A 24352-nucleotide genomic window follows, 5' to 3' on the forward strand; every position below is an offset into this window, starting at 1 on the left:
GAATAACATTGCTTTCAAACCCATGTGGGAAGTCCTCAAAAAAATGATCATAGGGTCGCCTGGGTGGTTCAGTGGGTTAAGCGTCTGACTTCACCTCAGGTCATGATGTCACAGTTTGTGAATTCAAGCCCCATGCCTAGAGCTCTGGGCTGTCAGCTCAGAGCCTGGAGCCTGCTTCGGATTCTGTGTCCCCTCTGTCTTCCCCTCACTCTCTCTCTCTCTCTCTCTCTCTCTCTCAAAAGTAAATAAACATAAAAAAAGTTTTAAATAAATAAAAAATAAAAATAAAAAAATGATAATAAAGACAATACTGAACTACCAAAATGCATGAATAATACAGGCCATTTTGTCAGAGTACCATCAAATAAGATTAGATATAATAACAAGAGTACCTAAAAATATTTATAGATCTAGAAATTCATAGGCCTCATAATAAAACACTATGCAGAGGAATTAAAAACAACACTGAAATGGAAATGACTACCTAATGATAGATGCATAACATTGAGAACACAGTGCATCAAAAGCTTCGAGGTAGAGCTAAAGTGATACTCAAATGAACAATATTCCTCATGCTCATTACCATCAAATACGACAATTTAAATAAATGAGATCATGTATCCTCCCAAAAATCTAGAAAAAGGACAACTAAATAACAACAAATACAAAATGTATTAATAAAGCTACAACTCAAAGAGAAAACCAAAGTAGAATTAATCAGTAAAGACTGATTCATGGAAAGATTTATCAATTAGATCATGCTTTTATACTTATGACTGATAGAGATGGAGAGAGCCATTCTGACTTCTAGTTCCCTCTCTGACTTAATTTCCCACTAACTCTCCTAATTTAATCCCCATCTGCCCCAAAAGCACTATTCGCTGTTGCACCTGGAAAATTCCAGCTATGTTCTGCCTTGGGACTTTACATCTGCTTTTCCTTTGCTTAGAAATCTTTTTCAGCACACATCCGCATACATATCTTCAATATAAGAGTTTGTTATTTCTTTCCCTTAAGATCTCTCTTGATGACACTATTTAACATTGAAACCAACCCTTGGTACCCTATTTCTCTGCTCTGTTTTATTTTTTCTTCTGTAATTTTTACCATCATGAGAGATATCATATTCTGCTTTTTATTCACTGCCTCTATAAATTCAATGAGGCTAGAGATCTTATTTAGTTGTTCACTGTACATACCCCCAAAATGTAAAAGTGATTATCTAGTACATAATAAGTACTTATAAATAGTAGTTTAATAAACACCTGAATAAATAAAAGTAAAATGAATTTTTAAAACAAAAAAACAGTTAAAAACATACAGAAGATAAAAAATTGAAAAAAATTTACAACTTTGTAGAAATAGGAGTTCAATGAAATTGAATAGGAGTTAGATGAAATTTGATTATTCTTTATGAAAATATAGGAAGGATATTTTCAACATTTAGTACCTACAGAATAACATCACATAACATTTACAGTGGATAGGTGCAGGAAAAACAGCTGATCTGAATATTTTATGTGAAGATATAAACTATCATTCTTAAAATAAAATTACCTCTTTAATTGCATATTTTGGTTTTTTTCATTGCGCTTTGCTTGAGGATGCTCTTTGGAAGTTGATTTGGGCAATGGGGACTGAAAAGGTAGGGGTGAGGCAAAATTGTTAAAAGGTGGTATTACGGGGTGCCTAGGTGGCTCAGTTGGTTAAGTGTCTGACTTTGACTCAGGTCATGATCTCATTGTTTGTGGGTTCAAGTCCCACATCAGGCTCTGTGCTGATAGCTCAGAACTTGCTTTAGATTCTGTCTCTCCCTCTCTGTCTGCCCCTACCCCACTTGTTCTCTGTCTGTCTCTATATCTCTCTACCTCTCCCTCAAAAATAAAAATAAAACATTTAAAAAAAGTGGTATTAAAGTCAGATGTCTTGACTTACCTATAATGTAAATAATACACAGATAAAAGTTACTTTTATAAGGATAAAATCCTTGTGTAAGGCATCAAATTTGATTTATAATGATTCAATCAATAGCAATTACATAGAAATAAACTAACATTAATATGGAGTCCCATTTTTTTTAATTTTTGGTATTTTTTGTACGTGGACTTTTATTTCTATATCCATTACATTTATTACAGTATGGAGTAGTCATCCCTTTACTATTCACCAGCTATCTCTTTTTTTCTGATAGCATCCAGATTTTCCTTTGGGGAACTAGCCTTCCTCCAGATTTATTTATCCTTATGATTTCAATAATATTAAACCCACACCAAGCTCCATGGATAGGCCCTCTGTGGCATAATCCAATCACCATAATCTTGTCTCTTTGCTGAAGGTTTGATTTAGAAATGACTAATAGCCTCAATAAGTAAGAGCTAGCATTCCCTGGCCAAATTCAGGGGGTTATGTGATGATGATGATCAAAGTGGATCCTCTTCTTCATCCTTAATGTGAACTGGAGAACTTGTAGTCCTGGTTGTTAGTGGTAGTCATTCTCTACACTAAGTAAGAAAGGCTGGGGCTTCTGCCAGTCCAGGGAAGAGGGCATTGCTGAGTCACAGAAAAATGGAGCTGAAGTCCTGCTTGGGTCAGGTCTGCCATCAGACTTACCTCTGGGCTTTTCAGCTACATAAGCCATTTGATCTTTTCCATTTTAAAAGCATGATTGAGGGGCGCCTGGGTGGCTCAGTCGGTTGAGCGTCCGACTTCGGCTTAGGTCATGATCTCACAGTCAGTGAGTTTGAGCCCCGCGTCGGGCTCTGTGCTGACAGCTCAGAGCCTGGAGACTGCTTCGGATTCTGTGTCTCCCTCTCTCTCTGCCCCTCCCCCACTCACACTCTGTCTCTCTCTCTCAAAAAGTAAACATTAAAAAAACTTTAAAAAAAAAAAAGCATGAATGAGTGGTTTTTTTTATTTAATAAGGGACAAATGTGGGTGCACCAGCATGCATGTGCGTGTATGTGTTTTATATGTCAGATTTGGACTTTGAGAAAACAGAATTTGGCTTTTACTTTGTTTTTTAACGTCGAGAGACTTTTTGTCATATGGAATTTCTTCTTCCTCTCTAGCACACCATCAAGTTAAAAAACTCAACAGTTTTGCTTCTCTAACTTGCCGTTTTGTTCTCTGAACCATAAAATAAGTTTAGATATGAATATGTAGACACTTATTCAATGCATTATTACAGATTGAGATAATTTGGCTCCATAATTACAATGTTTCTCTTTAGAGAAATGGAATCAGAGCACTAATACTGCAATTTGTACATTGATCCCTTTATATCATTCTGTCAGACTCCTGGCCTTCAAAGGTTTCCTGAGTCTATTACAATATAGCATAATTCATCCATTTTGCTATCTGCACCATTTGCAAGAATGTTCTCATTAATTACTCTCAGTTTCAACCATTATGCCCTAATCCAAAACTATGTCCTTTTCTTCCACACTTTTGCCATGATGTTTTAAACTCTTTCTCAAGGAAAAGATAATAATCCTAGATCTTTGTGAAGACATGATGAACTATTTCCATGAAGGCTCATTTACAAAAAACAACAAAGTGCTCTTATTAGAAACAAGGGAATAATCAGTTCATGAAAAAAGAAGTGACCTGTGCCTACCCAAACTCAAGTGAACCTTTCCTATGGCTCAAAATTTCGTTAACATTTCTATTTGTTTTCTTTTTCATTTTCATGCTTCCATGCATTTCCAGCTGGACTGACTCTGGAAGAAGCAATATATTACAAGAAACTTTGTTCTCATATTTCGAATCTGATTTCAACCTCTATGAGAAAGGTTAGGATAATCACCAGAATGTTGAGTTTCTTATCTGGACCCCATCTTTAAACCTTGAAAGGCTTACCCATCACTAGTTCTTAATTTCCAGTATTCCCTTCTGGGCTAGAATATTTGTTATGATTAATGTACCTCTGATCTTTCCCTCTGTCTCTGTCTTACTCTGTTTCTTCCTCTGTCTTCCAAAGATAAAATCTCTCCAGTTTTCCTCTCACATTGTTTTGTTTATTTTCAGCTCTTTCATCTTTGAAAGGTTAACTTTGGAATCATGGCTAGAGAAACACTGGAAAGTCCACTAGGAAAATATATTAGATAGGGATTTAGTTCACTTTATGAATTTTCTCTTTTAAAAAAATATCAGTTCAACATTCAGTTATGTGTAAAGATATTACAGTTGAGGTAGCACTGAACACACATTGGTCACTGTCAGGTAGTTAATATCATTGGCTTTATTGTACAATGGATACAGTTAAGAAGTTTTAAACTAACTCTCATATAAATATTTTCCTAATTAAAATGAAATAGCCAAAAACATTATTTTTAAAATACAGTATTTTATTAGAGCAAGAAATTGAAGCCATTATTGGCTTTATTTAAATTTCTTAGATCTGTGAACCTAGAAATAACAGGGAGGAAAGTAGAGATATTCAAATGCTATGAATTTAATTTACCATTTTACCAGAGAATCTGAGATTTGGGGAGAAGGGTTATATAGGAACCACCGAAGAGGATGTTGGAGAAATAAAAGTGCTTCCTAGTTACTTTCCTAGTACTTTTTATCCTCATGACATAGTAATATTCAACCTTTCATTAAATGAGTTCCAGTCTAGATCACTTACTATTAGAGATATTTTAGAATGTATAACAAAACCTGGACTGATATCATGTAGGCTTTTTGTTTACCTAATCTTAATCTTAATAACTGTTCCTGCTTTAGGCACTATGGCTAGTGCATATTGGAAAGGCTGGCTATAGAAGTGTCTCAGTTTAGGGACGCCTGGGTGGCTCAGTTGGTTAATCATCCAACTCTGTTTCCGCTGAGGTTATGATCTCACAGTTCGTGGGTTAGAACCCCACCATGGGCTCTGCGCTGACAGCTCAGAGCCTGCTTGAAATTCTTTCTGCCCCTCCCCTGCTCACTCGCTCTGGATCTCTCTCTCAAAAATAAATAAATAAACTAATTTAAAAAATAAATGTCTCAGTTTATGGAATAAGATTTAGAAATTCAAAGAGGTTCAAATCTCTAGCTCTTCCTAACCTTCTAGATTTGGGCAAATAAATTAACCCTTAAAACTTAATTTTCCCATCAGTGTAATAGGAAAAAATAGTATCTACCTTATGTAATTATTGTGTGTTAGGGTTAGTAAATACAAGTAGAGCACTACTGAAGAACGTACCTAAAAACTGTATTCAATAATATTAGCCATTATTGAGAGTACTATTACAAATTATCTGTTCATTTTTCTTTCCTGAAATTGAATATTAATCTATTGCCCTGAGATTATTGATCTATGAAGTATTTATTACAAAAATCAAAGTATTACATTACCAAAAATTATATTTATAAGTTATAATTGGCTTCCTAAGGAGAGGTATTTTATTTCAATTTTCAAAGAGAGGTATTTTAGAGTGCTTTATATTTAAATATGTATGTTCTTCTCATCCTTACCTATACACACCATTGAAAAGAAATGTATAAAGTGTGAAATCATGAGAAACCAATGAGACTCTAGTAGATTGGACTTTGAATCAGACACACCTGAGTCCAGATTAGAACTTTTCTGCTTTTAAGCTGACGACTTAAGGCAAATTCCAATTTCATGTATCTCCAGTTTCCTTAATTGTAAAATAAAGATAATGATTCCTATCTCATTGAGAGCCTTTGAAAATTAAACCAGAAGATGCTTGGCAGAGCACTTCAAAGAGAGTAACTAACAGTCAATGGTACTAACAATAATAATTAGCATTGCCATCATTATTAATAAGATGGTGCTTTTTGAGTGTTTTTAAGTGAAAGGGTGATCCAGTAAGAAACTGTAGTCCACTGAAAGTGAGATTAACCTTTTAAAAATCTATAGGTCTTTATAGGCTAAAGGAGGATGCTGAGCTGACATTTCATTATGCTATCATATTGGAAAACTTAAATGCACATTTTTCATATGTATTAAATAATGGGAGGAACTAATTTTAAACACATGAACCAGTTTGATGCAACGTTTCCCCCCACAATTCTACCAGGTCTTTTTTCAACTCTCTTAAGGTCATTGTTAATATGATACTGTTTATTTCAACCTATGGAGCTGCTCTGTCTCCTTGTTCCTTCCCTGGCCACATTTAACCAGTTTTAACTGGTGTCAACTCTTTGTGACCTCTAGCAAGGCAAATGGCTGAAGTGTCTGGCAGGTTCATTTGCACAGTAATGAGTTCTGTCTACTAGTCTGCTGGAGACTGATGGGGAGACAGAGATTACCTTCCACCACTGCCTATTAAATGTGATTGACATGCCTGTATGATATCTGTCTTCCTTAACAGCCCTCAACTCTAGAAACAGTTTGTGAGCAAAAAGAATAGTACTAAAATGAGGTCTGAGGCATTGTTCTCCGACTTTCACTCATTTTTGTTTCAATTGCTATGGTGGAAAACGACAGAATTTCTTTAAAAAATAAAAATGATATGATACTGTATATAACTGGTAAGAGAAGCAAACTTTCAGTTATTAAAAAATAAATTGAAAAAAATAATGTAGCAAGTCTCCTACAGCACAAGAATTATAGGGAAATGAGTAGAAATATTTCCTCAACTCATAAGCTTTTGTAATAGCATCTTTAATTGTGCCATTTCATTTGATATTTTCAAGCATTGGCATTTATTATAGCATTTACGTCTACATTTATTCTCTAATCTTCTGTTTTATTTTTCATTTCAGTTCATATTCTGTTTTAATATAACTTTTGCTTTATGTTATAATTGCTATAAACATCTTCTTAAAAATGTCTCTTAATAGCTCAATAACACGTAAAATTGCAACAACTCACATAATGACTAATTTTATACCTCCATAAGAATGCATTTAGCAGAAAACATTCCAAAAACCTCAACCTAAAAGGTATAGTCTAATTCTTCTAAAAATTATATTTTCGTTTTACACTTTACCTACAGTATTTTAGGCAATCTAATCATATACATTTTATTTTATGGTCCTGTTGCAAGAGTCATTTTTAAACAAATGCAAGGCTAAATACTATTTAATTGCAAAAAGTCATAGGCAAGTTGTATTGAAATTCTCTTCAATAGTGAAATGTAACAAGTATTTTCCATTGTTAGACTTTTAAATTTATTCCTACTTATGTTTTATGATCTATATTTCATGTCAAATTTCATCACGGTTTACGTTTCAAAGGTGCCCAATCATAACATTATTAATGCTAAGATCTGATGAATTAATAGCTTGAAGAGTTGCCTGCCAACTTTGAACTATAAGCATTGGATCCCTGCATAATCATCTTTCCCTATAATGCAACCAGGATATATCCATATAGTTATCATGAAGCTCAGTCTGTTGGTTCAAGTTTTGGGTATAGCTCAAACTGAAACTGCTTGAGACAAATCCACCTTACTATAACCTAGAAGTTCTGAATGTACTGGTTTAAATTAACTGCTTGACTAGAGCAATATAGCCATGAAAGTGAGAATAGAGCAGAAATGTATTTACATTCAGTCTACATTCATTTTCAGCAAATGGGAGAGCAAGGGCCAGGTAGCTGCAGAAGCACAAAGCAAATGCTGCTGTTTGGAATCACTAAACAATTGTAGCACATCAATCTTTTATAACATATTATTCTGCAGTTTTGCTGTTGCAGAACAATAAGCACTAAAGGATAGTAGGTGTCAGCGGTCAGCTCTAGCAAAACAGTTGTTCTTTATATTCTATATGTAAAAAATAAAATCCTGCTTCTACATTGATGATTGCCTTACTAAAGTACAGAGACGAACTACTGGAGACCCTTCTGGTATTAGTATTATAATTTAATTTAACTCAGGGCACAGCAGGAAATTGATTAATAGCTACAAAATGCACACATGATTTAAAAGCATGAAAAGTAATTACTTCACCAATTACAGAAAGTCCAAAACAGTTGTGATTGACAGAGCACAAGAAACACATTAGAATTGAAAAAGTTGATTTTAAACAACAAAAACAGGAGACATATAGTCTCTTGATTTTATTTATAAAACACACATACTTTTTCTGTATGTTTAATAACCTATTAAAATGAAATCATAAAATTGAGATTCATAAATATTTATGAACCTTAGATGATTTTAGACTTGTGATGTTTTGGTGACCTGAGTCACCATATTAAGGTTGAAACTTATCAATATTTAAAAAACATTTTAATGAGAAGCATTCAGTGTACAATATAATGGAGCAAACAATAACATGTTTATGAAAAACTGGAATTTGAGGCACCTGGGTGGTGCAGTAGGTTGAGCATCTGACTATTGATTTTGGCTCCGGTCATGATCCTAAGGTTGTGGGATCGAGCCCCACTTCAGGCTCCACACTGAGTCTGGAGCCTGCTTGAGATTCTCTCTCTCCCTCTGCCCATCCCCCACTCACATGTGCATTCTCTCTCTCTCTCTCTCTCTCTCTCTCTCTCTAAAATATAAAAGACATAGGAAGAAATATAAGTTTTTAAAAAACTGAATTTTTCTTTAATATCAAAAATAAGGAAAAGAGAATTTACTTCTTTTTAAATTTTATTATTTATTTTGAGAGAGACAGACAGCACAAGTGGGGGAGGGGCAAAGGGAGAGGAAGAGAGGGAGAATCCTAAGCAGGCTCTGTGATGTCAACACAGAGCCCAATGCAGGGCTTGAACCCACAAAACTGTGAGATCATGACCTGAGCCAAAACTGAGAGCCAGACATTTAGTTAACCTACTGAATCACCCAGGTATCCCAAGAATTCGTTTTTAATTTTAAATATTCCAAAAGTTTCAGGTATTATTTAATTTGAGAAATGGAAGTGCAACCATGTAGAATTTTATAGTAGGACATGCAATCTTACATAACTTTCATACTATTAAAGTCATCATTATAGAGGATATTATATATCTATTATATATAATACAATATTAATATAAGATAAGGTAATTTTATTCCAGATACCTAACAGCAAAAACTAAACAGTCTTCAAACTTACAAATCTGTTTACCTATCTTGTCCAAATATCCTTTGTTTTGACATACACTCATTTAATAGCTCAGAAGTCCTTACATAAGACCAAGTTTTTCACTTCTTCATTTCTTTACTCAGAACATCTTTTTGAGGGCCATGAGTTTATCACTGAGCATCACACATAGTCACACTTACTGCTCAGCAAATATATGTGGAATGATTGAATATTTAACATAAGCATTGTTTTGGAGATGGTATTAATCATCGAACTATGAATATTTCTGATCCGCATGGTAATTTATTTGAAATATAGAAATTTGGACTATAAAGTATAGTTAGATAATTTCAGATATTTTGTCTTCCAATGATAGATGGAATCTTCGAGGCATATAATACCCCTTATTCTGAGTCCTTACTAAGAAAAAATTTAAAAATTAAATAAAAACATAAACTTCTGATTTCTCTGTGATTCTATCCATGTGGAAAAAGTCTATATGTATTAACCTTTGAGATTTCTTGCCCATGTGACAATGGTATCTGATTATGCAGAATATATTATATTATTCAGTAATATGAATAAATTATACTTGTTAAGTATACAAGAAATACCAAAGAAAATAACTTCACAGCCATGCTTCCTAGCCACTTGGACATATTGTTTGTAGCATGTACCCATGCCCTCCAAAAAGTCCATGAATTGCTCCAAGAGATATTTATCTCATTAATGAGCACCCTTTCAGAGTCCATAGATAACATACCACCTGGCATACTAAAAAAAAATAATAATAATCTGTTTCTTTAAGGATAATGTACTTAGTCATGGGGCTAGTTGATGTAAATTAGTTATTTGAGGTAATCACTAATTGTTAAGAAAAGAGAATAAGAAGATTGCTAAAAAGAGCTTAATGAGACTGAAGAAAACTTTGAATTTTAACCAAAACTGCTAAAATTATTGTCAGATAGCTGTAAGAATTCTCCAACTTTGAATCAGAACAATATTATGTTTGAAATTGTTTCTAAACTCTGACCTTCTAAAGATATTAAGTGTTGCTGTAAGAATTTGTCATGAAACTAATATATCTGTCCAACAAGCTAATGCCAGAATCAATGTCTACCAAAGTAATAATTAAACTACATAATATTCATTCAGAAACAAGAGAGATCTAACATATGGATGATTAGTATTAAAATAAAAGGTTTCCTTCCAATTATGAACAGGCTAAAACTGGTAACCAATTGTTAAAGTAGACTTTTATACAGTCTTGATTCATAGGTTATACCCATTTTTCCCTTTAGAAAAAAGATTAAATATATATATATGAAATCAGCATTTATATTTCATGTTTAATGTAAAATTTACCTCGCTTATCCTAAAGCCATTTATTACAAATTGCCTATACTTTATTCACTGTTTCCCTTAATGAAAAATTCATTTTTCCTTTTCTGATTTCTGGAATAACTTGAATGTTTAGGGTTCACTTTGGCCTCTTATTATTCATTCAAATTCTGTTTCTTTCTGGGGGATAAAAGATATATATTTATGAATCATTCAGTATGTCAACCACATGTGGATTCTACAATGCTACAAGCATATGTTATTTGTATCCTGCTTTCTGATTTTCTGATTGACAGCATGAGTTTAAGGGTGACTAGGCTTATTTCCTGCAGTTTAAGATTGATAGAAGTTTAGCAAAGCATATTCACTGATATATAATATTGCTTCCCTGATGACAGTGGGAATGAAAATTGGCACATGAACTCCTTGAACTTCAGAAAGAGAAAAAAACTTTAGCAGATTGCATACTTATGCAAATAGTGACATAAATTAACTTTGAAAATGTTGAGAATACAACAGGAAGAAAGAAATTTGAAAGTGAGCCAATCATAATGTCAGGAAATTACAGAATCTTTTCAACCACTTTTCATTTACTGCATTGCAAGTATGAGCATTATCCTTTCTTTTAACGTGAGTCTTATAAGTGCTATTAAGTTTCATTTAGAAAAGGGAATCCAATTATATGATGAAAAATTAAATAAAATTCTATTGGAACTTCTTGAAAGAAATGTGTCACAACCTGAGTTCTATGGTGGCAAGTTAGGACATAAAATGTTGACATAAAACAATGAAGACTGCTGAGAGAATGTCATCACTTCTGAAACTGGTATTGTCATACAGCTTTAGGAAGAGAATGGAATTCAAGTTTTGGTTTATATTTAGGAGCAGTTACTATAGCTTTGAATTACTTTGCAAAAAGGATCAATATAAATTAATGACATCAAATTTTTTCTACAGTTTTTTGTTAATCAAGATTTTAAAATTGGAAAATGAAGCTTCTATTTTTTCAGTCTAAGCTAATGTCTTTTTCAGTTCTCAAACAGACTATATTTCTCAAATGCCCTTAATCTTCCTAATACATGGAATTCTGCAAATATTTCTGCCAGAATTTCTACTTGTACTTTGGCTCTCCGTGTAAATATGACTTCCTCCAGGGAAAGATCCTCAGATATAGGTTAGTTATATCCCTTGAATGTTCTGCAGACCCTTCCTTTTCTCACTCTGAGATCTTATAAGGCACACTGCATTTGCTTATTGCTTGTCTTTATTCCTTATAAAATGTCCATGAGGACAGGAACCACATCAACTGGCAAAATGTTGGATATAAAGTATGTCAGCAATAAACAGTTATAGTATGAAATGTATGAGTTACATAGCATGTCCTTAGTCATGGGATATGAACTTGTCTGTTTCCACATGCAATTATCATTTTATGAACAAGAATAGTGTCTTATTAAACTTTTTATTTCCAATGCCTATTACAAAGTCAAGAATATGATATATATTCAATACATGTTTTATTAAATGTTCAAATAGATTTTGGAGAGACACAACGGAAAGAAGTTGAAATCCTTACATTAGACAACTGAAATCCTTACATTTACAAACACAAAACTTTTTTCATTAAAAAAGAATCCTTTCTGGGGCGCCTGGGTGGCTCAGTCAGTTAAGTGGCCGACTTCAGCTCAGGTCATGATCTCGCGGTCCGTGAGTTCGAGCCCGGCATCGGGCTCTGTGCTGACAGCTCAGAGCCTGGAGCCTGTTTCAGGTTCTGTGTCTCCCTCTCTCTGACCCTCCCCCATTCATGCTCTGTCTCTCTCTGTCTCAAAAATAAATAAACGTTAAAAAAAAAAAAAAGAATCCTTTCGTATGTCAGAAAAAACATTTGCTCCTGATAAGAGCTGTCTCTTAGCAGTAATTTTACTTATAATAAGCCCTGATATTATAGACTAATGTGAGACCTTCTTTCTTCTTCTCAACCCAAATAAAACCAAAAGTGCATCCCTCCTTTTCCATTTAAATAGACAAAGTAGTTTTGCTTAAAAAAAGAAAGTCAAGGGGCACCTGGGTGGCGCAGTCGGTTAAGCGTCCGACTTCAGCCAGGTCACGATCTTGCGGTCCGTGAGTTCGAGCCCCGCGTTGGGCTCTGGGCTGATGGCTCAGAGCCTGGAGCCTGTTTCCGATTCTGTGTCTCCCTCTCTCTCTGCCCTTCCCCCGTTCATGCTCTGTCTCTCTCTGTCCCAAAAATAAATAAACGTTGAAAAAAAAATTTTTTTAAAAAGAAGAAAGTCAAAGTACTGTGTATTTTCAAGATGAAGAGAGGCACATGCTCAGAGTACATCTAAAAATAAAATGATTGTGCCAATGGCTTTTCACAACAGCTACAAAATATAGGTGTTATTCATTGCCCACCATGTGTTAAGATGAGTTTCATGTATTAAGTTATGGCAAGGTTGGTATTCCATAGTGGCAAAAACTTGAGTTGAAAAACCAGAAAAACATAGATTTGTTGGAATTCTGTTTCTACTGCAAACTGTGTGGAACTTTGGGGAAATTAATCAAGCATTTTACATTTGAATTTCAATTATAGATGTAGAGAATAATATCTAATCTATAGGACTTGTAAGGTGTAAGTGTCCCATCCTGTGAAGGTCTCTTCTTTAGTTGAAAGAATATTAAAGGGAAGAAAACTCTATGGCTTTCTTCTGAAAGAATTGAGTGTGTACAAAATAAAAACTAGCATTTTCCCAGGTGCTTGGATTTCATGACCATATAATAAACTCCAACAATAGTGTCCATGATGCTTGGTAGTGACCACTGATAACTGGATCATTTCTTTCCTATCCAGGTAACTTTCATTGGTACCTTTACCAAAAGGGAATCCATGTTCAAATTCTCAGGAGTGTTCAGGTGTTCTTCAGACTCTAGTACACAATTCAAACGATAGGCGTGCCTGGGTGGCTCAGTTGGTAGAGCATCCAGCTCTTGATTTATTATTGGGTTGTGATGCCAGGGTCATGAGGTCAGACGTTGTGCTAACCATTGAGCCTACTTGGGATTCTCTCTTCCTCTCCTCCACTCATGCTCTATCTCTCAAATAAAAATTAATTAATTAATTAATAAAGTAAAATTCAAAACATAAAGTCAGGGTCTGGAAAAATATTAACATTTTTCTATAGTTAAGACAACATACCTGATATTTCCCTTATTTTGTGGTAGTAATTAAATTCAACTCTAGATTCTTTAAGTTTCTTAGTCCTTTGAAGCTCTAGCACATATTTTTCTCTCAGAGAGCCCCTAATTCTATAATTGTAATTTTGGCTTTCAGAAGTATTGCTTAGTTCATGGGTTTTAGGAGAAGTTTGATTTGAATTACAAAACTGTGCAGCGATGTCTTGATTCTTGGATATATTTTTCTCTCCCAAGACAAATGGAGAGCTCTCAACAGCTATCTAATTGTTGCCAAAAAGTCAGAGTTATCAGGAATCCCTAGAAGTTGAATTGTTAATAAGTATCTAAAAACACCTGCCAAAAATATTAGCACAAATTTCCAAACCAGGGTTATATTTGAAATGCCCCTTTCTACTAAATTTGACCACAAATAGTGACATACTCTATCATCTTCTAAAACTCCTGAATTTCCCCGTGGCTCATAGTATAGTTTACTATGAACAAGAAAATGCATGTTAGACATTCACATTTATAACAGTGTTTGGCATAAAGTAAATTCTTCTTCTTCTTTTTTTGCTTAACTGACTGAGCCACCCAGGAGCCTGAGCATGTAGTAAATTCTTAATAAATGGTAGCTAACATTTTAACTCAATATGATAGCTCTATATAGGAAAGAACAACAACAACAACAATAACAGCAGTATTTCCCTTCATCCTATTGTATTGGGACCATATGAGCCCCATATAATTTTGTAAAAAGCCTGCCTTTGAATTAAGCTTGATCACAAGACTATTTACCACCAACGACATTAACTTTCCTTACATCAGGCTACATGTTCTAACATAACTTATTCCTTTTACAGTTAATGCCATTTTCTACAGTTTCTTTGTATAAAATCAGAGAATTAGTGGATTTATTTTGAATAGCTTTCTATATCATTATAACTAGTATAATGGATAATACATTCTATGTATTAACTTTATACCTTTAAGCTTTTATTTGCTTACTTCCAAATTTTTCTGCCCATGGACTGAGGAGGGTGAGAATTAACTAAGAAATTCCCTACATCACTTAAACAATCAGTTTGAATTAATTTTTGGTTAGTTACTAACACACCATGTTACTAACAACCATTTGCTTGTTTTGTTTTTAATTATTATGTTTAGTATGTGAAGAGAAGCAAATGTGATGTGCCCAAATATGCCTTTTTTGGATAAGGATTATCTTGAGCTGATTATTTTCAAGAAACAGAGACACAGGTGAAGCTCTGAAAACTGAGTAAAAGGTACTCTTTTGTAAGAGACATTTATATTTATAAGGGAAACCTCAATTTGTAAGGGGTTCTCCCTTTCTCTACAGGGAGAGAAGTATCATTAAATCTCTAGAAATTTATCAATGGAGAAGACAGACTTAAATTTGCATAACAACCATATTCTTGTTTACTGTGTTTTGTCTGATAACCTCCATTAACTGGTTCTTTCCAACCCCAACATCTTCTTTTGTCTTCAGCAGGAGATAATATTTAAGGTGGTAGCTTTGTCCATTTTAGGAAATTACTGAGTTTTCCTGGATATCTCCCATTTATACAAGAGGTATATGTGTTATTAAACTTCTGTTTGTTTTTCTCGTGTTAATCTATCTTTTATCACATGGCAGTCTCAGCCAAGAACCTAGAAGGGTAAAGGGAAAATTATTTTTCCCCCTACATAAGTTAACGTAATACAAAAAAACAAAACAAAACAAAAAATTTACTTTTTCCCCTACGTGAGTGTAAACAATACATTTGTGATAAAATATTAAACACTTGTGACGAATTAGAACTATAAGTGTCTGAAATAATAGTTAACACAAGCTAATAATTATCTTTAAAAAATTTTTTTATGTTACTTATTTTTGAGAGGCAGAGGGAGAGAGAGTGCGAGTGGGGGAGGGGCAGAGAGAGAGAGGGAGACACAGAATCTGAAGCAGGCTCTGGACTCCAAGCTGTCAGCACAAAGCTCAAAGCAGGGCTTGAACCCATGAATAGCAAGATCATGACCTGAGCCGAAGTTGGACGTTTAACCAACTGAGCCACCCAGGCACCTGCAAGCTAATAGTTATCTTAACGTCCATAGAGATGGAACTTCTAGTACTATAGAAGGCACTGTGGGGGAAGAGGGATGAGTCAACAAAACATTTTCCATTCCTGTGGTGCCTGGGTAGCTGAGTCGGTTAAGCGTCCTACTTCAGCTTAAGTGATGATCTTATTACGGTTCATGAGTTTGAGCCCCATGTCAGGCTCTGTGCTGACACAGGATTCTGTGTCTCCTCTCTCTGCCCCTCCCCTGCTTGTGCTCTGTCTCTCTCTCTCTCTTTCTCTCTCTCTCTCTCTCAAAATTAAATAAACATTAAAAAAATAAAAATAAAAACAAATAAACAAAAAAACACATTTTTCCATTTTTTATTTTGATGCAGTCTGGCTGGGTCAAGGATCCAGAAGGGGTCCTGTAGGACTAGCCAAGAGGGTCCTCATCTCCATGCAGGATGGAAATCAAATACAAGCCAAAAAGAAGTAAAAGCAGAATTTATTACAGACATAGAAAGAGGCTTGATACAGAGCATCTGGGAGATTCAGAAAGGAAAGGAGAATGAGTCTTGTCTTTGCTTGGCCTGGGGTCTGGGGTTTTTGTTGAAGATTGTGGTCTGGTGTACATGTCTTCTCAGGCATCCAGGAACTTGTTAAGACCAAGAGGACTGTTTAGGTGTCCTCCATAAGTCACTTATGACCTAGAGCCTAGTGTCTTGGGGAGTCAGTGGTCTAAAAAACGTACATGAGGACCCTGCCAGGTTACTCTTTAAATGTTATCTATTGTGCTGGAAGACTGCAAAGAAATCATTAACTCCTTGACCTTTATAAGGAGAACATACATTATCGGTACCATAGGCTGCAAGGAAGGGGTACAAGTCCTAGCAAGAATAGAAACATCAAAAAAAAAAAAATAGTCTTTTACAGGGTCCCTTCAGTTTCCCTTAGTTTTACAGGTCAGTTAAAGGAGCATTTGGACTGGTTCCAAGAGTGTGAACCTGGTTTTTGGCATTATGTAATGACCCTCACTGCCTCTTTTAACCTATAAGTAATAATATCAAAGTTCTATATGTATACCTCACAAATGCCCAAGACAACCTTGTGCTCTTTCCCTTTGTTAAAACAATTTTGACTCTTGAAACTTTTTTTTTTCTTTTTCACCATTGTTATATCTAAGTGAACATCTCAACCTATTTTTCATCTCAAAGGAAGGTTAGAAAAGCCTCCACTGGTGCTAGGTAGCTGAGAATTTGAAATAAGAGTCCATGTGCACTTCTGACATGGCTCAGCTAGGTAGTAAAACAGTTGTAAGATTTACAAGGATCTCAGCACAAAAGACAGCAGACAGAGCTTGGCTGAGCTCAGCAAGCTCCAAGGTTGTCACAAACCTTTGCTTTTAGCTTCTCTTTCTCTGCCTGAGCACAGTCTGAAGTAGCTAACTAATTGCCCCAGGTATTGTTGGAACAAGAGACCTCATGTCATTAATGATCCTGTATTTTTGTCTTTTCCCCTGAGTTCAACCCTCCTTTTGGGTCTTTGTGGCTGTTTAGAGCTAAAGACTAAAATAAATTTTGAAACACTGACTGTGAAGATCTTTGGTGCAGCTGCATTAGTTCTAATAAACTGAGTTTAAACAAGAAAGACTATGCCAGCCATATTTCCTAAACACTGAATAAAGGAGCAATAAATAGAAGCCATCTGCATTTCCAGTTTATCAAATGTTTAAAATATTTAATAAGCCCAGTTATTTGATAACATATGATACGGATTAAAACAAATGTGTCCTGGCAGACAGCTTTATGTAAACATATGGCTGCAGGTAGAAAGAAGAGGTGGTCACCTAGATGAAAAGTGGAGGTCTGTTGACCGAACAAAAGCAGATTTCCACTACATTCTTTCCACCAGAAAATTTTGTAGTCTGTTAAACTCCAAGCACAATATCAAATCGTATAGAAAAAAATTATCATGTATGTATATACTATATATGTATATATACATGTACATACAGGTACATGCGAAAATATATTTAATGGTGCTCTCGTTTCCCTTAGAATAATTAAAAGTATCATGGGATGAAATGCATTCGGAAGAACATTGAACCAATGCTTCTGTGCCCTAAATATTTAAATAAAACAATGTAACTACACAAAAATACCATTTTTAGGATTACGGTCTGTTTTCATAGACATAACTCATCTATCTTTCCATAGCTAATGTGACCCTAGGCATGAAGTTGGTTTCTCAGAGTTGTCCTCATTCTTCAAGAGGAGGAAATCATTTGCAAAAACAAGATAGGAAACAAGATTAGCTGGTTTGAACTATATAATTAACTAGTATGTGTTTTTTCATTATACTATTTTTTTTAATGAATTGAGTGGTTTCTATTCTTTTACAATTTTACTTTAGGTTGAGCAGATAATAAGATTAATACAACAGAAAATCTGCCTTCAAAACCTTAACTGCAATATGCAAAAACTTGTTTGATGAAGTTGAATTTGTAATGTATTTAGAATATAGCAATTACCTCATGAGGTATATCATAAACAAATCACAAAACAAGAAATATTTGCATTGACAACCTTTGGGTATAAAGGAACTTGGAGAGTGGGTACAAATATGTACTGACAGTTCATTTATTTGAGTTGGTCTCCTCTGGGAACTAATGAAGAGATCTTCTCTCCTCAGGTAGCTGAATCAGAGCATAGGTAAATCCAAAAGCTATTCTTGGCCACATTTTGCTGTGCAGACTAACAAGCAGGAGAAAGTAGTTGACAATTAGAGAAAAGATTAGAACAGATATACAGAAGGAAGTAAAAGGAAGTGAATCTGAGTGAGGGGGGAGTAGAGGAAAGAAAACTATGAAATAGAGGGAGAGGTGAGGATGGAAGGGAGAGAGAGAGAGAGAGAGAGAGATAACTTACGTGGTCTCCCCAGTATTCTGTTCACTTATTCCTATCTGTTTCTGACACATATCCTCAACCTTGAACTCCTTGAGATATCATACTGATGCTGACAGCCCTGGTCAGAAGATTCAGAGGAGTCACACGGGACTAGCGGAGAGGCTCATTGGCTTCCCGAAGGGTGAAATTCAGACATGAGCCTGGAGGAGGTGAAAACAGAGGATATTGAACATAAATGCATAGACAGATAGATACAGAGTGAGAATCTGGGAGAAGAGCATGAGTCTAGTCTTTTTTTTTTCTTAAGTTTATTCATTTATTTTGAGAGAGCAAGAGGGGGGAGGGGCAAAGAGAGACGGAGAGAGAGTGAATCCCAAGCAGGCTCCTTACTGACAGCGCTAAGCCTGATGCAGGGCCCGAACTCACAAACCCTGAGATCATGACCTCACCCCAAACCAAGAATCAGACTCTTAACCTACTGAGCCACCCATAGACCCCAAACATGAGTCTAGTTGTAGCTTGGATTCTGGTACCTGTGTCCTGGTCAGAACAAGGACAGGGTTCAGGTGCCCTTCATAAGTCATTAATTATCTTAAGTCAGGGGTCTGGGCACCAAGGTGTTTGGAGTCAGTGGTCTTGGAGAACATTTATGAGGACCCTGCCCAGCCACTCTTAGATGTTATCTATTGTACTGGAAGATTCCAAAGATATCTTTATCTCTTTGTCCCTTGTAAGGAGGACATACACTATTTGCATTACAAGGCATGTGTAGAGTGAGGTGGGGATACAGGTCCTAGCAAGAATAGAAGCTGGAAAAGGAGCAAAGGAACAAAGGGCCATTTTATGGGGTCCCTTCAGTTTCCGTGTCTCAATAGCACCTTTTCCAATAAACATTATTTCTTAATTCATTAGTTAAGTTTAATCTAACCAAACAATGAAACAATTCAACTCTTGGTAGAAAATTTCAAGTCTTAAACCAGACCAGGAGAATGGTTATTTGGATAAAGTAACATCTATTTTGGACAAGAAACCTGAAGCAAAATTGTAGGCATGGGTGAACTTTTTGCTAGAATTTCTTTTCTTTTGTAAGGCTCTTCTCCTCCAAAACCTAGTGCTTTTTTTCACATAAATATGTGAGCCATGTTTTTTTAATCTGAATCCATCTCTGACATATTCTAGTCAAAGTTCTTTTGATAGTAGGAAACATAACTAGCTTAGGCTAACTCATATAAAACAGGCAGAAATCATGAGAGGAAATAAGCCTAGCTAGGTCTTCAGAATCTAGAATAAGGAACCAAGAAGGTGCCCGTTTCTAAAGAAGCTACTCACTGTATTTCTTTACTTCTGAGGTTCCTGTGGTTGGGAATTCTCTGTAAAATTTACTAAATTTCTCTTTGAAAACTGTCATTCTCAGCTTAATCAAGTTTTCTACACACGGTATAACTTGGACTTGAACCTGACCTGGCACAGCCATTGTGTTAACGCTGATCCATACTGTGTCAGCTTACTAGCTAACCTTGTCTTTTAGAGATAAAGAGAAGGGAAGAGAATCTATTTAGTCACTAGGTGGCTAATTGCTGGTAGATTGGACCTGATTGTTTCAAACAATTATTGCCAGCAGGACACAGGATTGAGAAAGGAAGTCCCTAACATCTGATAAAGGATTGTTATCCAATACATACAAAGAACTCTTAAAACTCAACAATAAGAAAACAGACATTTCTATTAGAAAGTGGGCCAAAGACCTTAACAGACAACACATCAAAGAAGATATACAAATGGCAAATAAGCATATGAAAAAATGCCCCACTTCATGTGTCATCAGGGAAATGTAAATTAAAACAACAAAATATCACTGCATACCTATTAAAATGACCAAAATCCAAAACTCTGACAATACCAAATGCTGTGAAGATATGGAGCAACAGGAACTCTCATGCGTTGCTGGCAGGAATGCAAAATAATATAGCCACTTTGGAAGACAGTGTGGCAGTTTCTTATAAAACTAAACATACTCTTACTACATGATCCAGCAATCGTGTTCCTTGCCTTTTGCCCAAAAGATGTGTAGACAAAAACCTGCCTGTGGAAGTTTATAGCAGCTTTACCTATAATCCTACAATTTGGAAGCAACAAAGATGTCCTTCAGGTAAAGGGATAAATAAACTGTATTACTTCCAGAAAACAATATTACTCAATGTTATTATGGGGTTTTGGGGTGATGGTGGAGTTCGGAGCTGATGGTCAAGAAGGAATTCTTGAAGAAGACTTTGGTGCAAAAAGGTGCTTTTATTAAAGCATGGGGACAGGACACATGGGCAGAAAGAGCTGCACTGGGGTTGTGAAGAATGACTGGTTATATACTATGGATTGGGGGAGGTAAAGTTAAAAAGGAAGTTCCAAAGAGATTTTCATATGCTAAGAACTCACAGGTTACTGGAGACCTTAAGGTTGTTTTTCTCTCTAACAAAGCATTAAGACAGGAGAGAGTTCCTGGATGTTAGGCTATTGATAAGATTGCCCTTTTCTTCTTAATATTACATAATATTGTAAACTGATGGAGAGTCTATCAGTTTAACCATTTGTTTTCTGTCCTTTCCTTTGTTCTCTGGCAACCCAGAGTGCCTGAGGAATGTCACACATATCCTACCTGGGGGTAGGGGCAGGTAGTGCTGGGTGCTAGCTTTTGTTTGGCCCTAAGCTTGATTATGGTCCCTCATCAGTTAGAAAGAAATGAGCTATCAAGCCATGAAAAGACATGAAGAAAATGTAAATGCATATTACTAAGTGAAAGAAGTAAATCTAAAAAGGTTGCATACTATATGAGTATAATTAACATTCTGGAAAAGGAAAAACTATTGAAATAGCAAAAAAAAAAAAAATCAGTGATTGCTAGGGGTAAGGGGTAGGGTGAAGAAGGAATAGGTAGAGCACAAAGGATTTTTAGGGCACTCTAATGTCAACTATGAACTTTCAGTGACTATGATGTGTCCATATACTTTCAGTTGTACCAAATGTTCCACTCTGATGAGGGATGTTGATAATGAGGGAGGCTGTGTATATGTCGGGACAGGGAGTATATAGGAAATCTCTGAGCTTCCCTCTCAAACCTAAAAGTTTGAGAGCTTCCCTCTCTGAACCTAAAACTACTCTAAAAACAAATTATCTTAAAAAAAAAAAAGGAATTCCATTTCAGGCCCTATGGGCAGGGCAATTTTTTTACAATAGTTCACTGACAAACAAGTTTGAAGCAAGAGATTTTACGAAGAGAGGAGAGAGAATGTTCATTTAAAAAACTCCTTTATAGAGGTGCCTGTGTTGCTCAGTTGGTTGAGCATCCAACTCTTGATCTCAGCTCAAGTATTGAACTCAGGTTCATGAGTTCAAACCCCATGCTGGGCTCCACATTGGGCATGAAGCCTACTTAAAATAAAAAATAAAGGCACCTGGGTGACTCAGTCGGTTAAGCACTCAACTTGATTTTAGCTCAGGTCATGATCTCACAGTTGTGAGATCAAGCCCCATGTCCACCTGTGTTCTGGTTGTGGTGTCTGCTTAAGATTCTCTTTCTCCTTATCCCTCTGCCCCTTCCCCCAAGTATATACACTTTCTACCTTTTTCTCAAAAATAAATAAATAAATAAATAAATAAATATTTTTATAAATCACATTGATTTGTGAGTGAATGTGGAATTCACATTATTTTTGAATTCACATCCATTATCTTTAATCAAGGCAAGAGACTTTTATTTGAACTAATTAAATTAATTGATCAATTAATGAAATGATCTAATAGATTTTCCCTCTTTCAGATTTATTTTTATCTAATATACATACAGAAATTAAAGCAATCTTAAAGTATCAAAGCTATACTAGAATTGAAAGTTTGCTGAGGAGACAACTTGTCAAAACAATTCTTACTAGCCTTTATTGTTTACAAGCACTGTTATGTCTTTCCACTCCTCTTAGTTGGAGGAGAGAAGATCCACCTTGTAAATCTCATTTCAAATAGCATCTCCCTCACCCTCTAGGAGGCTCGCTTAGTTCACCAGTTTGAAGTATTTTCCTTTCATCTACTGCAGCAATAATTTTCAATATTACTTGGTTGTCTTTTATGATACAATACCTTTTATAGGGAGCTATATATTTTATGCATTATTATTATATTCTCTCTTAGCATACATATTCCATATTGGCAAAGATCATTTTATACTTCTTTATATTCCTCAAATGCATGCTAACAAAATTCATTCACAGTAATATTAAAGATTTTGAACAGCAAAAAGGAAAACCTCCCAGCAACTGTTTCTCTAAACCTAGTCAAACCTACCTATACGTAGCCATGCCTCGGGCTAGATCCCTTAAAAAAAAAAAGCGAACCACAACTCTCCTTGACTCTCCCTCTCTTTACCAGTTTCCTGAGAAGGTCTTGAAGCTCCGAAGCTAGTTTCCCTAATTTGATCAATGAATTATATAAATTTATACTGTCCCCAAATGATGGACATTTCCACTGTATTAGTGTCCACTGGGAATCACTGCCATAAGAGGAAGTTCATGTTACACAGCCAACCTTCCCAAGTTCACCATGGTCCATGGATTCACTCTGTTCTGAGGTCTTACTACCATTCTATAGTGGCACTATTCTGCTGGGCTCGCATCTGGCTGTAAGAAGTAAACCATCATCCCCTTCTCAGCATTAGGAATGTTTTCATTTCCGCCACCCCCCCCACCACCAGCATTGGTAGCTTCCATTTATCTGCTATATGTCCTTTCCTCCATATCTTCTCTCTTTGGTGATGAAAGTCTGAATGTCTCACAATTTCCCCTTCAAAGAAACCTTAGAAATCCAATGTTGGTCCCTTCTGCCCCCATTGTTTGAAAGCAGGTTAAAAATGCTGAAATCCAAGTTGTTGTTGTTGTTGTTGTTGTTGTTGTTTTTCTTTCTAGGTGCTCTTGTTACATGATAACATACACAGTTCAACACTAGCAAAATTTTTTTAAATAGGAGGTTTGATCTGTTAATATTTTAGTTTGTAGAAATGTAAATAGAGAGATAGTCTGGGAACTCAGGGTCTCGGAACTCACCGAGTCTTTACCTGAGACTACTATCTTACTGACTTACAGCAGACAGTATTAATTGTACACATTGCCCATTATTGGACATGAACAAAGTTAGAAGAAATCTAATAAATTATCTTACTTCCCTTCTTGTTAAATTCCAAATTGGCCAATTTCCACATGAATAACATTTGCTCTAGATGAAAGGAAGTACTGTTCATTATTTATAATAAGTGTCTGACATCATGGATCAAATAATTAAATCATAAAATTGGCAGTGTTGACCTGACATTCAGGAATAATACAGAACATAGAAACTGATATTTAAAAATAATAGTCTTTTCCTGAGTTAGTTACATGGAAAATTCTTACTAAAATGAATTATGAAATAGAACTGAGTTATTTTTAAAGCTTAAAAATGTGTGCTGGAAATGATAAAAACAATATTTAGAGCACTCATGCATCATCTTGAAATAAATGGGAAATATTAATGAAAAAAATTAAATCATACATGCTTACAGCATCAATAAACTGCAAATATCTCCATTATAAGATGTCATGTTAAGATAACCAAAATATCTGGAAGTTTTCATTCTCTGGAAACCACCTAACTCCGAGGATAATGTAGAAAAAAGAAAAAGCCATTCTTGAACATTTGTTCCTACTGCCACAGATGAATTATGTTCATTGTAAGAGTCTTCTAAAATGGGTAGACCAAACGTTACGTTTTTATGCTTGACAATTTACAGAGTTCCAGGAACCTGATTAAAGTATGTCTAGATCAATTCCAAACAATGTGCAGGAGGTTATGTAAAATAAGATACTTGGCAAAAAAGATGTTGTGCTGAGT

The sequence above is a fragment of the Prionailurus viverrinus genome, chromosome B4 (assembly GCF_022837055.1).
Source record: "Prionailurus viverrinus isolate Anna chromosome B4, UM_Priviv_1.0, whole genome shotgun sequence".
NCBI classification, from domain to species: Eukaryota; Metazoa; Chordata; class Mammalia; order Carnivora; family Felidae; genus Prionailurus; species Prionailurus viverrinus.